The following is a 17,787-nucleotide window of genomic DNA, read 5'->3' as shown; positions in this document are numbered from 1 at the left end:
AGGAGGCTAGCAGGAACATCTTGAGCCCAGGAATTTGAGGCCAGCCTGGGCAACACAGAAATACTCCCTTTCAAAAACAAATAAATAAAACCATCACCTAAAGTAAACTAATATTCTGATAGAATTCTTCTAGTTTTGCATATGCATATGCACATGTGATAGAGAAGAGTTTAAGAACAGTTTATGCTAAACACAATTTTACAACTCAGAAGTATGCTGTTTTCTTTCTTATTTATTTTGTGATATTGAGGATAAAACCCAGGAACTAGAACATGATAGACCAGTACTCTACCAATGAGCTATATATCCCTAGCCTATATATTATTTTTAATTGACATTTTATTTTTTCCTATATTATTTTTCAAAAACAGGCTATTTAATGATCACAAAACATTTATTTTGACAAATAGCAGCTAAAAACTCTCAAGAACGCTCTTAACAAAAACTACCACTCTAAAATAAGAATTCAGTATATCAATCATAAAAATTCTTTTAGAACCATGTAGCAGAAGCTGGGTTCTTCAGGGAAGCATGAAGAAATGACCTGACATATTTAAAAAAAAAGATATCACCATTAAATCCCATGAGGAATTTCTGAGATTTCTACTACTATGGACAATCAACAATTGCCTATTATTTTGATACTGTCTTTCAGAGGAAAGGAAGCCCTAAATTTTTTTAGAGGTATTAAAAGACCTAAAAACTTTTTAGAATCCAAAAGCAGCATCAAAAATTAGCCGATGGCTCCCCCAGATTTATAATAAAAAGATTTACATAAAAATCTCATACTTGAACTTTGTAGCACTTCATGGTTTACAAACACTTTAATACCCATTATCTCATTTGAACTTCATAACCAAGAGCAAACAAATCCCAATGTAAACTGTACAGATTAAGTGAAGCCTTAGAACACAGGAAGGAAACAAGACCATAACAGAATCTATGTCTCTCCTTGGTGTTCTTTTCATACTGTTATCTTAATTGTAAATTTATTCTATAGCTTTCTTTTTTTCTAACTATTAAAATAATTCATGTTCTTTACCTGTCTTACCTCCTTACCAAAAAGAATAAAGTGGGGGGACCACCGTTATGACATGCTGACATGCAGAAAAGTTTTCCACCAATTTACTATAAAGGAAAGAATAGTATTTTAAAATTATTTTTCTAGGTATTCACCCACATACCTCATTTGAAGCCACTCTGTTAGAGCATTGTCTCAGAATATTATACATTTGCTTTGGCACTTAAGAATGCAGTTATTATAATAGCTAGTTAATACAGGAGTCCAGCTGTTCATTCTGTGCTTTTCTCAGTTAAACTACACTCTAATTTCCCTTACCATGTAGAGCTATACCCATTCAGTCAATTCTTTTCTACCATTATTTTGTTCCCTTATGTTAAGATACACATGCCATAATTCTGAAGGTGCCAAGACGGTGAATAGAGAATATCATGTTGGGCATTAAAATGCTAAAACATGGTGCTTTCAAAGAAGCAGTAAAAGAAAGCAAAAACAATTAAAAACTTAAGTTGGCATCAGGAAGAGCATCACAAACTGCACTGCTACCGGAAAGGATGTATAAACATAATGAGTTCAAAATTGAAGAACAAGGGAGGATCCATTGTCAAAGCACAATGCTAATAACAGATCACCATGAGATCCAGGCACTAACAACCCCATATACCAATAATTTAATACTGTTATTATTTCCAGAAAAACAAGTTTTTGATACATGAGCTAACATTTATTTTTATTTTTTAGGAGCATGTACATTGCATACATAAATGGGTCTCTAGACCACAAATGTTTTCATCGTAAATGTTGCTCCCCTGAGCATATATATGCATTGGTGATACTACCTTGACTCTCCTAAAAAGCATAATAGATTATTTCAAAAGAAACCACCTGATCCAAGTTGAAATAAATAATCTTCCCTGGGATTATTGTTTTTAAAACTAGAAATGAGAATGTAGCAGATGTTCATAAAACTCGAAATGCTTCTGACAACCATAGTCACTGCCTCAGAAAGCACAAGCACTGCAACAAAATAAAGACACCATAACAAAGGCAAATAGGACCAACAGGTAAACAGAATAGTGAAGGCACTCAATACCCAGTTCCAACTGTTTCTGAGGCCTAATCACATCCTTACCTTCCCCGACATTTGGTTACTTGTTTCTTTCATGGATAACACAGGCCAAAAAATATTCCCATTCAGCTTAAAGTAGGTTCAAAAATCACCAAGTAAACATACTTAAAGTACTTGACTGAATGAATGCCTTAAAATAACAAAACCCATAACGTCTTTACAAAGTACAAAAGAACATATATAGTAAACCATATTTGTCAAAAACGGGAAATAAGAAAATATACACATATCTGCTTAAGGGTACAAAATAAAATAGCACAGAACACAATGAAGTGGGTTATTTATAAAAGGTAATGGACAGCAAAGACTTAAGGGATATAAAAATGATATTTCATGGAGTGAATATTTCACGGCAACTGAACCCAGGGGCACTTTACCACTGAGCTACATCCTTGGCCCTTTTTTATTTTCATTTAAGTTGCTTAAGGCCTTGCTAAATTGCAGAGGCTGGACTCAAATTTGCAATCCTCCCACCACCCGCCAAACAAAGCACCAAGGGCTGGCATCATAGGTGCATGCCACCATGCCTGGCCCTGGAATACACCTTATGTTGTTTTTTGTTTGTTTTGTTCCTAACACACCGGAGGCAAGTTCTCTCTACAACTGAGTTAGTTAGCTTTTATAATATAGTTTGAAATTTCGGAAGCATGTTAAGAATCTACATACTTTTAAAAAATATTAAATCAACAAGGTTGGGAAGGAGAGAAATACCTCAAACTGAAAGCAAACTAATTCAATCATATTTTAAATGAATACTACAACCCACTGAAGAGGAAAAAGAAAAATTCAGTAACTTATAACTCACTATTCAATTTATATACCTCAGTTCTGATACAGCTGAGGGAATGGGAACAATTCTTCACTCATTTAATAGGTTTGGGAGTTTTGTTTTTTGTTTTATGTTTTTGGATAGTAATACGGATGAAGTCATGCTAAAACTACTCTAGATTATATCCTAGGAATGAGCAAATAAGTAAATGTTTTGATGGTGTTGGGAACCAGTGCTCTCACAATGTGGAAAGCAAGACATACAAATGTGAAATGGGAGAAGGCAAGAAAGATCTGAACAGTAAAAAATCATAAAACACTGAGAAAACCAACAAGAGTCCATATCAATAAATCAATCAATGAAGGAGAAGGGAAGACTCTTATTGAGCGCTGACCTTCCACTAGTAAATTTAGAGAACAACTAGAGTTGGAAAATCATTTTTAAACTATCAGTAAAGAATGGTTCAGGCAAGAATCATTAGCAAATGTTACATCCAGAAGCAAATTTTGATGAGTGGGACATATACATGGTCTTAAACCGTCTTTCCTAGCAAACATGTTACACAAAACATGTCCAACATAGTACGACCCATGAAGTCACACTATGAAGGGCAGATGGACATCACACGCCTCCAGATCTGATATCCTGAGGACATACCATTATTTACACAATTTTTCCACCCAGGGATGCATAATTTGAAATTTGATTAATCAAGAGAAAATATCAGACAAAATTCAAAGTGAGAAATGTTCTGTTAAAAAGAAGAGCAAAGCCAGGCATTGGTGGTGCACGCCTGTAAACCCAGCACTCAGGAAGCTGAGGCAGGAGGATCGAGAGTTCAAAGACAGCCTCAGTGCTAAGCGACTCAGTGAGACCCTGACTCTAAATAAAATACAAATCAGGGCTGGGGATGTGACTCAGTAGCCTAGTGCCCCTGAGTTCACTCCCCAGTACACCCCCCCAAAAAGAAGAGCAAAGATGACTGTATACCCCAAAATGTCAACTTCACAAAAAATAAAGGTAGCTACAGAAATGTTCTAGATTAAAGAAGACTAAAGAGATATAACAACTAGATGCAGTATCCCAGCCTAGATGATCCTGTACTAGAAGGGAAAAAAATGCTATAATCGACTTTATTGGATCATATGAGGAAAACCAGAATACAAATTCAGATTTAAGAATTTTAACAATTTTAAATTTACTAAAGTTGTTAACTATAATATTACAAAACATCTTGTTCTTAGGAAATATACACTAAAGTATGTAGGGATAAAAAAGCACAACATAGGCAACTTACTATCAAATTGTTCAGATAAAAAGTAAGTTTTGTGTGTGTGTGTGTGTGTGTGTGTGTGTACACACATGCACCATGCACAGAAGGGAGAAAAGCAATTCATTCCCTGTCACCCAAAGCTTAAATTCATTAAAAAATGGTTAAATTATCCAACATTTTATGTACAACACTGGACTTTATAACTTAACTGTACACTAGGTCAAAAAGATTATAAACAAATATGACAAGAGACATAAAAAAGATCGGCAGCCCCAAAACTCATTTTTTAATCTGGCCCTTCTTTTTCTACATCATGTTCCGTCCCCAACTACTGTTAGTCAGTCCATTACGCAATCTATAATAATCCAATCTTTGGGGAAATTTGCACTGATCCAAAGATATCCACCCCTGCAAGGAGAGGTGCCAATGAATGACTTCATACAAAATTGGTTTACTCCCATAAGCAAAAATTAACACTATTAATTCAGATTTAGAGAGATACTATAGCCCAATGTTTAAAAATTTAGACCTTATATTCAGTGTTATAATTCTGGTCCTGCTACTTAATAACAATGGGACCTTGAGCACACAGTTTAACCTAAGTTTCATCATTTAAAAATCCAAATAAAAACAGAACACTCAGAATGTTGTCATGCAGATTAAAATTATAACTGGAGCTCAAAAAATGCTAGATAAGTAAATAAAATGCTTTACGTAAGAAGCAGGTAGACATCTGTTCCTTTTATTAAGACTGGGTAAATTCTGAAAATTACAATATATTAGAAATAGAAATAGGAATTAATTGCTTATTTCCACCTTTCTCCCAGTCGTTCCTAAATTCAGATTTAGCATTACTGACTACATTTTAAAGTCATATCAAAATTCACTAATTCAGATAAAGCAAAGCCATTATATAAATGTATCATTTAATGCATAAAAAGCAAGGTTTTTCTTCAACAAGAAAGAACAGGTAGATGTGGAGTTTATAATTAGGCCTAAAAGATGTATCAACCAATTGCAACCAATTATAAGCAACTGCTCTGATTATGAATCTCACACAGATCCTGACTCCAACAAAACTTTATATATGCATGTGTGTGACACATTACAAGTAGGAAATCTAAAAACTGCCTTAATATCTGATATTATATTTTAAAATTATTAACAATTATGTCATCATTAAAAATTGGTAATGGCTATTTTAGATGTGATAAGCAATTTCCCTAAACATTTTAGAAAATATTAACTATATATTAAAGAACTGATCACAGACATAGGATTTGCTTAAAAACATGGTGAAGATCTGGGTGCAGTGGCACACACCTGTAATCCTAGCAGTTTGGTAGGCTAAGGCAGGAGGATCATGAGTTCAAAGCCAGCCTCAGCAACTTTGTGAGGCCCTAAGCAACTCAGTGAGACAGTCCCTAAATACAATTTTTTAAAAGGGCTGCTGGGCTCAGTGGTTAAGTATTCCTGGGTTCAATCCCCAGTACCAAAAAAAAAAAAAAAAAAAAAAAAAAAAACTAAGGGTGAAGGGCAAGGGTAGAGATTAGACGAGATTGAATATTAGCTTGTTTACTTTTATTTCTTTTATTTATTCATTTTTTATTTTTTGCAGTACCGGGGATCAAAGTAGGGCATGATATCCAAGTGTTCTACCACTGGGCTATACCCTAGCCCCAGACTGTTAGCTTATAATTATTGAAGCTGGATGACAGGTACTTGGATGAATCATTATGTAATTCTTTTTTGCATATATTTAAAATTTCTATAATAAAATGTTTAAAAAATGTTTTAAAAAGTTAAAAAAAAAATTAACTGTTAAAATACAATTCAGAAGGTTGGCAACTTTCACTCAGCAAGACAACAGAAAAATTAGTTGAAAGTTTTTACCTATGCTTTAGGTAGGGAGCTTGTAGACTTAAATACTTAGGTTATGAAAGATAGACAATATAAATAAGACAGGTGAAAAGTACAAAAATTTAATACAGACTGGAAAAATAAGTACATGTTGGTCTTTAAAGTGTTGAAAAACAATCCAAAATATACATTACCCCAAGATAACTACTAAGATAATATATGCACCTTAAAGCTAACTCTCCTGCTCCCTGAACTTTCTTATTTTCATTCCAAAATGTTTTTATTCTTGATCCTCACTGATTATTATTATACCTGTGGGTTTTATTTCTACATTTTTCCTCACCATTCTTTCTATTATTCTTGTTTTCCATATACTTATTTTCCTTCCACTTCCAACCACCAAATTCAGACTACACAAAGTTGAAGCAATGAAAAGAGTAAATAAGTTGGATACAAGTGGGGAGCTTATTAGCTTTAGCCAAAAACAAATACTTTCAAGGTGGAGAATCTCTGAACCATATTTCAATATTCATTAACTCCTGTTACCTTGCAAAACAGCCTAAACTTTTCTAATGAATACCTTTACAAGAAGCACTGTTTCTCAGTATGTTAACACATATAAGAATGGCCAGATTTATTCAAACCTTGATCAATATACATTAAGGCACAATGGAAAGGGAATATCATCCAGGCTCTAGCAACTACTAAGTTCATTCACCCAACTTCTGCATATCCAATATGTACCAATCATGCAAACAGATACAAAGACTAACACAATCATGTAATACATTATTACCATGTTTTGAAAAGTGCAAGAGAAGCATAAAGTTTATAGAAGCCCAAAATATTTAAATGAAAGATTATCTCTGAACTCTAAAATTCTATTAATTGAATCTAAATTCTTTTAAGCCTCTTCTTAATTAAAAAGCAATATTCCCAAACTGTAATTTTCTATCAAGAAATGTTGCCTAAGAACTTTAAAATCTGGATTAAAATTAACAACTAACATTTATTAAGAGACTAATATGTATCAAGGGATAGGAGCTTTCCATATTTTGTCTCAATAGTGACCAAAAAAAAAAAACTCAAGCAGAAAGCAGTTAGCATCACCACTTTACAAATAAAGAAACAAAATTTCATAAAGACAAAAATAACTTGTCCCAAGTCTCACACAGTTAAAAGGAAAATAGGGATCCGAATCCAGATCTTCAAAGTCTATTCTTCCCATGAAACTGTCTCTCATTTTTTTCCATTACATTAAAACAAAACTTTCTGAAATCACCTTAAGAGCACCACCAAAAAGAAAGAAAGAAAAAAACCTATAAGACAGCCATAAGGTGACAACTGATTATGAAAATATTTTACACACTAGTTTCTATCATACAACCCTCCATAACAAAATACTAAGAAAAAAATTATGAAACAAATATAACCAATATATAAGGTGACAAATATATGCGACAAACATTTTCTGAAAACCAGTTAATAAAAACAAATTAGATTTTAGTGGTTTCTTTCAACTGTTTTATCTTTACCCCTACTTGGTCCAAGGAAGGAATGGCCCAGCACATTTTAGCATATTAATATGGTGGATTCCACACAATTATTTTTAAGTACATATAACAACATAGGGACACAAAGTGTATGTGAAATGCTGTCAAATAAATTTCATTTAAAAAATACAACATAAGCCTATTAAATCTAGAATGCCAATCATTAACATTTAAAGCAATCTTTTAGTAATGTAACATGCAAGTTTATTTTTCTTTGTAAACGTCCTTAAATTCATCTCCATTTTGTAAATTTCTTTTTCCAGGTTATTTTAAATTGCTAATCTGAACCAGCAAACACAACATCCCTGAAAAATGAGTTAACCTTTTGCAACAAATGACGAAAGAGGATTGGGAGTGGGGGTCATTAATTCCAAAGCTGGTTAGGAAAAGAATCTCAATCAATATAAGCCGGTGACAATTTTTCTTCCGAACTCCTTCACATTGGTCGTATTTCCTCCCCTCCTTCCAAATTTCGCCTAAAGGCAAATTTTAAGGTTAAGAAAAATTAGCTGGCGGTGGCCCTCATTGTCTAGCTTAATTGAAAATTTTGTCAAGTTGTTAAGTCTCCCACCTTCACAATTAACTCAAACAACAAAAGATGTTTCAAACGTCCTCAAGGATTCGAGCATGGGGTAGATACATTTTCCCCAACAGATCGCCCCCTCCAAAGCTAGGAATCACACAAAAACTAATTACTGACGTTCTGTATTCACGATTCCTCCGAGAAATGTGGAAATAAGTATCACCGCCATTTACGAGCCCTCCGTATCCCACACAGAGGTGACGTTTTCTCCGCACAAGGAAGCACAGGGAACAGTGGCCGGCAAAAGGCGCTGGATCGCATCATTCCCCTCCACCCCAAATCCCCCAGCCCCAAACGCAAACACGCTCTTCTCCGCATGCTTCTTGCACCACGTCGCTGGCCTGAGGACTCGGCTCAAACTCCGCCGCCTCCTTGGGCGGAGGGGCATGGCTCCTCCCTCCTCGGGCTCCCTCACCACCGCTTCCACGGCTGTCAGGCCTGGCGCGGGCCTCGACAGGCCCTGCGCCCAAGGGGAAGGGGCCGCCCGGCCTTGCCAAAGGGCTCTTCTCGTTCCTCGGCCCGTGCAGCGGCGTCAGCGGCTCTTTCCGACGCAGGCTCCGGCGCCCGATCGAGCGCTCCTGGGCAGCGAGGCGAGCAAACGCGCGAGCGGGGCCGCCCAGCACCCCTTCTCTTGCCATCCCGGGGGTCCCCCAGCTCCTCCCGCCCCCGCCGTCTGCCCGCCGCCATTTTGTGCGCAGCCGCTGCGACACACATACAATAGTCGGCCCGGACACCACAGGAAAGGCGCAGGACCCCCACGCTTCGAGCCTCCGCCTTCCAGCCCCCTGCTCCCCACAAGGCAGCGGTCCTACCTATGCCTACCGACTAACAGCCGGATCCCATTTGCGCCCCACACAGTCTAGCACTCAGCGTTCAGTCGCGAAGCCGAAGAAGCTACCGCCTCCAGCGAGCTGCACGCATGCGCGCCCCTCCAGCACCAAAGAGTCCTAAGCGGCTCCTGGCGCCTGCGTACCTCCAGCACCCGCGCTCGCCCGAAGAACCAGAGAGGACCAGGGGCAGCCTGCTTCCGGAAGGGGGCGCTGCGGTGCTATGGCGTGCTGCGGCGCCCTCTGCCGACTCGAGCATAGTGTTAGTCAATGCCTGTTGTGAGCCCATAAACTATACTCCCTCTTTGAAGACCTATAGTGTCTCACTTCCTCCATGAAATTTCCCATGATCATTTCCCCTTCAGTAATAACATTAAAACAAGTAATGCCTGGCACTTAATATCAAGATGCTTTGTACAAATAAAGTTTATTCCTCCTATCTTTATCGTTTCACCTTGCACTCTTTTTTTTTTTCTTAATTCCTATGGCAATCACTGATGTATATCGTGGCCACTCAAAATGCCAGGAAATTAAATACTGAGCTAAAAGCTTAACTCTGGAAATCCTATTATACACCATTTCACACTAATGCCTCTGTGGTAGGCGTTCATAATGCCATTAAAAACCTTGCACTGAGAGAAATGAATTTTTTTCAGTGCTTTATCTTTTCAAGATGACTCTATTATATCAGTATAAAAACTCAATCATTAAACAAAATATGGTAAACCCCTACCTTCCAGATACCACGCAAATCACAGCACCCATTTTGAGGCTCACACATCAGTTTTAGCTGGCACCCATACTCATATTGAAATAAGCAGAGGAAAGGCTAAAAGATGAATCTTTAAAAAAAAAAAAAAAACATTTGGCAACAAGCCAAAAACAAATAAATAACCAACCAGTTCTCCCTAAATCCTGGTTAACCAATAGTATAAACTTATCTGATGAGTTTAATTCCATGTTTCTTTATATTCACACAATGTGTGATTAACATGAAACAAAAAAAAATGTTCTTTATTCTTTTTTTCCGAAAAATGTACACATTATCTTGATATTTGCTTTTCTGATTTGCCCCAGTCTGGCTGGGCACAAAATCAGGAGCCACTCAAACAGGAACAAAGCTTATTTTTAAAACTCCCTCCAATGCCCTGTATGCTCCCATGCCGACCCACACTGGTGTTCTCCCCGACACCACAACAGGAAATCCCTCCTCCCAATTCCCTCCTACTGCACTTCCCCAACCAATGGGAACTCTCCAGGAGTCCCCTAGCAGGCCCAGGTGGACACCAGGGATCTAATATCCATTTGAATGCAGATCTTAACATAATCATATCATCTCAATGGCTTGCTGGCACCTTTCAACCAAAAATGCCATGCATCATTACTACTTGGCTATGGCTCTTAGCACTGATTACTGACATTTCTCCAGGTAAGCCATGTAGATTCTCTCTTTAATAGTTGTATAATATGTGTAGTATATAGTTGCACCATCAATTATTCAACCTGTTGTGGTACCCTGAAGTTGCTCCCAGTCTTTTTTGCTACTAAAAGTATTACCATATACAAATTGACTTACCAAATGATGCTTTAATTTCTAAAGGCTAGAATCCCAAGAGTGGGACTATTATATAAATATTATACAAATATTTATATAATATATGTGTACATATATTAAAATATATAATTTTAATAGTTGCCAGAATATTTCCCAAAAAGCCTATACAAATTTCCTCTTACACTAAATATGCAGGAGAATAATCATTTACCCACAAACTCGTTTCTTTCTCTAAAACCTATAATACTTTAAATATCATTGGCTTGTCTGTTCTTTTAATGTTTGATAAAATTCATCTTGGAAATATCTTGTCTGGTGCTTTATTTATGAGAGCTATTCTTCAACAATTTTATCTAGATATTTTACAACATTTAATTTGATAAGAATTTCTCTCCTCCATAATTTGGTTAACAATTATAGTTTCTGAAAAGCATTCATGGAATCTAGGTTTTCCAATTAAGTTTTCTACTATTGATCAAAGTAATCTCTTAAATTTTCTTTCATTCCCTTCAGGTAGACTTCACCTGTGGTTTTATTTATTTCTACATTTGCCACTTTCCAACACATCAAAAAAAATTTTTTTTTCTTGTGCTACTGGGGACTGAGCCCTGGGGCACCCCAATCCTTTTTTTTTTAAGAGAGAGTGAGAGAGGAGAGAGAGAGAGAGAGAGAGAGAATTTTTAACATTTATTTTTTAGTTCTCGGAGGACACAACATCTTTGTTGGTATGTGGTGCTGAGGATCGAACCCGGGCCTCACGCATACCAGGTGAGCGCGCTACCGCTTGAGCCACATCCCCAGCCCCGCACCCCAATCCTTTTAAATTTTTACTTTGAGACAGGGTATCACCCACTTGCCCAGGCTGCCCTTGAACTTGGGACCCTCCTGCCCCAGTCTCCCAAGTACCTGATATTCTGTGCCCCACCACACCTGGTTTATCTTTTTCTTATGTATCTTCCTCCATCAGAATATGAGCTCCATGAAGTCAGGGATATTTGTCCGTTTTCTTCATTGCATTCCAAGAATGATACTTAACACAGAGTAGAAAAACCAGTAAATATTTATTGAAAGAACAAATGAAAGCCAGGCACAGTGGCACATGCCTGTAATTCCAGTGATTTAGGAGCCTGAGGCAGGATGATCACAAGGCATGGTCAGCCTCAGCAACTTAGTGAAACCCTAAATTACTTAGCAAGACCCTGTCTCAAAATCAAAAATAAAAAGGCTGGTGATGTACTTCAGTGATAAGCACCCCTGGGTTCAACCCCTAGTACCACACACACACATAAATGACTCTGATGGGTGAAAAATTGCATGTAACTATGGAATACAATTTCATACTTATTAGTCATGTACATTTCTTTATTTTAAAAACTCCTTTTCATATTCTTATATTTCTAATAAGTAGATAATCTCTTATTACAAGGTAGTTCTTACTACATAAGGAATATTAATTCTTTTCAACCACATTATAATTGGTTTTTCTCCATTAATGTTTTGTTTCTTTTGGTATTATAAACTTTCAATCTTCATGCAATCAAATCTATGAACTTTTTCCTTTATGAATTCTAAGTTTTCTTTTTTAGACTAGAAAGCCTCCTCCTATTCCCAAGAAGATACATACCCAGAAATTATATAAAATTCTCCCAAAGTTTTCTGAGTTTGCAACTTCATAATTTTTCATATTTAGATGTTTAATTCATCTAACATTAATTTTATGATATGAGGTGGAAATCTAGCTTTATTTTCTTTGAAATGAATAAAGTCAATCATGAAGATTCCAGATATTAAGTAAATTATCCTTTTCCTGTATTCAAAATATATCATACCTTTCCAAAAAATGAAGAACTATTTCATCCCTATATATAAAAATGGATATATGACCCTTGCCTGAGGAGGCTGAGGCAAGAAGGCTGAGGCAAAAGGGTAGCAAGTTCAAGGCCAGCCTGAGCAACTTAGAGAGATCCTGTCTCAAAAATTAAAAGGGCTGGGGATATAGTTCAGGCAGTGTGCCTCTAAATTGATGGGAGGGTGTTTATGGACCTTCTGGCTTAATGATCTACTTGTTTACCCATGGATCAGTGCCATTTGGTCACTCATTAACTGATCCAACAAATATGTATTGTATACATTTTTAATTTTCTAGGTTATGATGTTTGACACTTTAAAAACCAGGGTAGTCTACTCTTTGAAGACCAACAAGGGCTCAACAAGAACATACCTTTGTTATGCAAACTAACAAATCCAGAGCCCTACTTTCTCCCTTGGTCCCTAGACTGAAGGAGGCCCTATTCTTCTGCCAGGATAATCCCAATGTCAGTAGTCAGGAACTAAGAACCATGCTTATCTCTTAGCACTTGCCTCAATTACTCAAACTAGCCAATTCTTAGCTGTTCACCTTGTCCCATTTAGCTTTTCCTTCAGAAACACTAATGAAAGCCTGTCCTATTGAAGCCAGATTTAAAATTAGGTAGTCAGTGTAGTTAGGTAAATTGGGTCTAATATCAGTGAAATCTAAAATGGAGGCCATAGTACACCCCAAAGAAATGTTAATGGAACCCAGGGAACAGCTCCAGCAGATTTGAAGATAGCCCATCCCAAAGAAGTGTTAATGAAGTCCTTCCTGCCCAGATTACCTGTGTCCCAACCCTTCTCCTACATTCCATCCCCAAAACTATAAAAAGGGGAGACAACCGCACTTCCACAGATTCCACCTCTTGGGTCCCCTTCTTCCTCCGGGAGAAGTCTTTTCTGCTGTCCTTTAATAAACTTCTAATTTCTACTCTGACCTTGCCTCAGCGTGCTCTCTGGTGTTATCCTTCAACATTGGGGAAGCAAGGTCTCGTCACCAGTCAACAGCGGTAACACTATGCTTTGCCCTCCATCCTGCCCCTTCTTCTTCCTGACTGACCTTGGTGTTTCCTCCTACAGACCTTCATGGCCTGCCATGCCTCTGGCCTCCAGCACCTATGAGTATGGTAAATTCTGTTTTCCTGAGACTCTCCTATGTCTCCTCTTGTTGTGGCTATGCCTGGCTATCTTCCAAAAGAACATATAAAAAAATATTACTTGAGGGTCTGCTCTGGCAGAAATTATACTGTTCACTACAGAAAACTGAAAACTTCCTGCTGTCTAGTGACATAAAGCTGTTGTGATATTGTAGCACAACACACTATTCACGTGTTGTGATGATGCTGCCAGTTGTATAAAAATATAGTCCAAACAACTATCTATAGAGCACAATATGTGATGATAGTAAATGACTGTGCGACTAGATTATGTATTTACTTTCCCATACTCGTTATCATTATTTTATAGTATACTCCTGCTCATAAAGTTTATTGAGTAACAGTATGCTATGGATGCCAGCAGCAACCTCAAGTTTACCATGGTTCTTGGCTGCATCGAGTGATTGACCTATACCATCTAGGTTTGTGTAAGTATGTTCCACGATATTCATAAATAGCTAAATCCTTCAAGATGCATTTCTCAGAATTATCCCCATCATTTTTTGGAGCAGTGGAGTACCAGGACTGAACTCAGGGGCACCTGAAAACTGAACCACATCCCCAACCCTTTTTGGTATTTCATTTAGAGACAGGGTCTCACTGAGTTGCTTCGTGCCTCAATTTTGCTGAGGCTGGCTTTGAATTCTCAATTCTCCTGCCTTAGCCTCCAGAGCCAACACGATGACAGCATGTGCCACCACGCCCAGCTATCCTCATCATTAATGGCATGATTTTCTCATTCCTTAGAGGCTGCAGATCCAAGGTCACGGTATCAGGAGGTTTAATTTCTCCTGAGATCTCTCTCCTTGGCTTGCAGTTAAGCACCTTCTCACTGTGCTCTTACAAGGCTTTTTCTCTGTGCACATGCTCCCTTTTGTTTCTTCCTCTTCTCATAAGGAGACCAGTCCACCTTATGAGATGAGAGCCCCACCATTATGACCTCATTTAACCTTAACCACTCTTTAAAAGGCCAATCTCCCAATATGGCCACTTTCTGAGGTACACTGGGAATTAAGGCCTCAATTTGTGAACTCGGGTAGAGGAAACACAATTGGGTCCACGACAAAGGCCATTTTAAAGGGGCTTTGGTTTTTATTGCGAATGAGAGAAAGGTTTTGAGCAAAGAAGTAACATAATTTGACCTGCAATACATTGAATACTTCTTCTATGTCACTTTGCTAGGTACTAGAAGATATTTCAGTGATCAAAACTCAAGTCCTGACCTCACAGATTTATACTTCAGTAGAAAAAATAAATAAGTACATGATGTGATAACATAAAAGTTTAAAAAATACAACAGGTAAAGGGGAAAATGATGAGGTGGGAACTAGGAGATACTTTAGATAGGGGAGTCAGGGGAGTCTTTCCTGATGAGACAACATCTGAGCAGAAATACACAGGAAGACAAGGGAAGCCATGCAGATACCTGGAGGAACTTTGGGACCAAAGGAAACATCAAGCGCAAAGGCCCTGGTACTAACAAGAAGGCCAGCTCAGGTGAGGAAGAGTGACGGAAAGAGGACAAGATGAGAATGGAGAGAAAGGTGAGGGACCAGATTATGCAAAGTCTGACAGACACAGCAACATGTAACTCTGCACAAGACACTGGATTAGGAATTACAAGAGTCACCTCTCTGGCTCCTACTTTGATACAAAACTCATCAGATTTCAGTTTTATTACATGTAAAAGGTAAAAGAAGGGGAAATTAGATTGGCTTGTCCATAAGTTGTATCTGGAAATCTCCTGTGCACCAAAAGCTACTCATCAAGACCTATGGCATTTCTAAGAAAAATACTCTTTATCATAGTCTGCTAGACCCATGATACTGTAGGTTTCTACGCTTTCTAGTCACCTTGAAAGGCTTCCATAAATTCTCATTCCCAGCTAGAAGTGTCAGTATTCTTTATAGGGGGGGAAAGATATTCTACTCATCATTGTCTTTATATTTTTTTTTCTTTTTCCTTTTTCAGGGCTGAGGACAGAACTCAGGGCCTTGTGTGTGCTAGGCAAGCCTTCTACTACCACTGAGCTAAATCCCCAACCCCCACCAATCCCAGCATCACTGTCTCTTTACCATAACTCTTATCCATAAATCCCTACCCTCTTCTTTCATCCACCCTGTTTTCTGATTGGCCAGACAACAAGAATTGAGTAGCTCTATCCAGCCCTCAGTTTCTGCCTGCTCAGCTCTGTCACAGCTCAAAGCGCAAAAGTATTAGAAAAAAAGAAGAGTCATCATGAACGTTCTCCTGTGATCTGTTAACTAAATGGGGCTTTGTCTCAATGACATAAAGCATCTCATCACTATTTCAGTTCAAGTGCAAATATTCTAATAAGTACCATTTGGGGCAACTACTTGCCCTTCTTCTGTCTTTAGTTTCTAAATCTAAGTCCTGACATAGACAGAAGGCCATGATGAAAAGTCTGAGAAATCCCAGAATCCTTTCCTGTCCTTCAAAAGAAGGACGTCTAAAGGCTGAGACAGGAGGATTGCAAGTTTGAGAATAACCTCAGCAACTTAACAAGATCCTAAGCAACTTAGTGAAACCCCTATCTCAAAGAATAAAAAGGGATGTGGCTCAGTGGTAGAGTAGCCCTGGATTCAATCCTCAGTACCAAAAAAGAAAGAAAACTTGATTCTTACTGATCCTTAAATTTTGGAGATTATAAAGTACACCAAGGCATAATATATAGAGAAGTTCAAAAACTAACTCAAGAAAATTAGCAGTTTCTTTTCTGGAGTTTTATCAAAGCTAATGCAATGGTGAGAAGAAATCAGTTTGTCTCTCCTTGTTAAATGATTTTTAAATATGTTTGTTAATTCATATGATATACTTCTCTTCAAGAGATGAAACCTAATTCCCTTCCCCTTGAATGTGACAGACTTAGTTCATTGTTTTTAATGAAGAAAATGTGGCAGAAGTGATACTATGTGACTTTCAAGGTTATGTCATAAAAAAGGAGAGCAGCCGACTACCCACTTTCTCTTGGATTACTTATCCTAGGGAAAGCCAGCTTCCATGTTGTGAGGACATCCAAGTAGGCTGTTAAGAGGCCCACAGGGGCTGAACTTCGGTGGCACACACCGGCAATCACAGTGACTCAGGAGGCTGAGGCAGGAGGACTGTAAGTTCAAGCCAGCCTCAGCAAAAAGTTAGGCACTAAGCAATTCAGTGAGACCCTATCTCTAAATAAAATAGGGCTGGGAATGTGGCTCAGTGGTCGAATGTCCTTGAGTCCAATCCCCAGTACAAAAAAAAAAAGAAATATATACATTTATGTACACACACACACACACAGTACATCGTAAACTGACATCCTGAAAGCAACATCATTAGAACTGCCTAACTAAGTTAATCTTCAATTCCTGACCCCCAGAAATAATTAAGATAAAAAATATTATTTTTTTAAATTAAGTTTGGGGATAAACTGTCTATACAGCGGTATATACCTAATATTCTTATCTGAAAATGAGGGAATCAATTCATTAAAACATGATTCAAAATCATAATCAATCAGTGGGCAATGAATTGGGCTTTAGAAACAACAGAATTTTAATCTAAGCTCTAATTTAAGCAATATTAATAATCAGTTTTCTCAAGCATAAAATGAGAATAATCCTTTACCTGAAGGATGAACATCTTATGAGCCCTTTACCCTGATAACACTGTGTACAGTGTACACATTACCTACAAAAGCAATTTAAGAAAGATCTAGCCAGATGGGCATGATGGTGCCTACCTGTAATCCCAGCAGCTCAGAAGGCTGAGACAGGAAGATCACCAGTTCAAAGCCAGTTTCAGCGATGTAGCAAAGCCCTGAGAAACTTAGAGAGACCCTGTTTCAAAATGAAAAATAAAAAGGGCTGAGGGTGTGGCTCAGTTGTTAAGTGCCCCTGGGTTCAATTCCTGATAATAAAGGAAACAGAGGGGAGTGGAGAGGAGAGGGAAAGAAAAGGAAAGGAAAGAAAAGAAAGAAGGTGGGTATGGCATCACTCATCTATAATCTCAGTTACTGTGGAGGCTGACGCAGGAGGATCACAAGTTCAAGCCCAGTCTAGGAAATTCAGTGAGACCCTATATCAAAATAAAAAATTTAAAGGGCGCTGAGGGTATAGCTCAGTAGTAGACACTTGTCTAGCATGAATGAGGCCTGGGTTCAATCGGAAGGAAGGAAGGAGGGAGGGATTTTTCAGAATGGATGCAGGA

The 17,787-nt window shown here is 37.9% G+C and overlaps 1 protein-coding gene across 5 annotated transcripts in view; it reads right to left on the bottom strand.

The window, feature by feature from the left end:
* Positions 1-17,787, bottom strand: part of Znf638 (zinc finger protein 638) — a 127,250-nt gene that overhangs the window by 59,852 nt on the left and 49,611 nt on the right. Inside the window, exon 1 of one of the 5 annotated variants that reach the window (XM_077792139.1) lies at positions 17,321-17,388. The exons of the other annotated variants lie outside the window; for them this stretch is intronic. The gene's annotated coding sequence lies outside the window, so the exon portion shown is untranslated. Of the gene's footprint in view, positions 1-17,320; positions 17,389-17,787 lie in introns of those variants that run through there. 5 annotated transcript variants of the gene reach the window in all.

The sequence above is a fragment of the Urocitellus parryii genome, chromosome 12 (assembly GCF_045843805.1).
Source record: "Urocitellus parryii isolate mUroPar1 chromosome 12, mUroPar1.hap1, whole genome shotgun sequence".
Lineage (NCBI taxonomy): Eukaryota > Metazoa > Chordata > Mammalia > Rodentia > Sciuridae > Urocitellus > Urocitellus parryii.
Note: the sequence above shows the minus strand (reverse complement) of the source record. Positions and strands in the feature narration are given on the sequence as shown.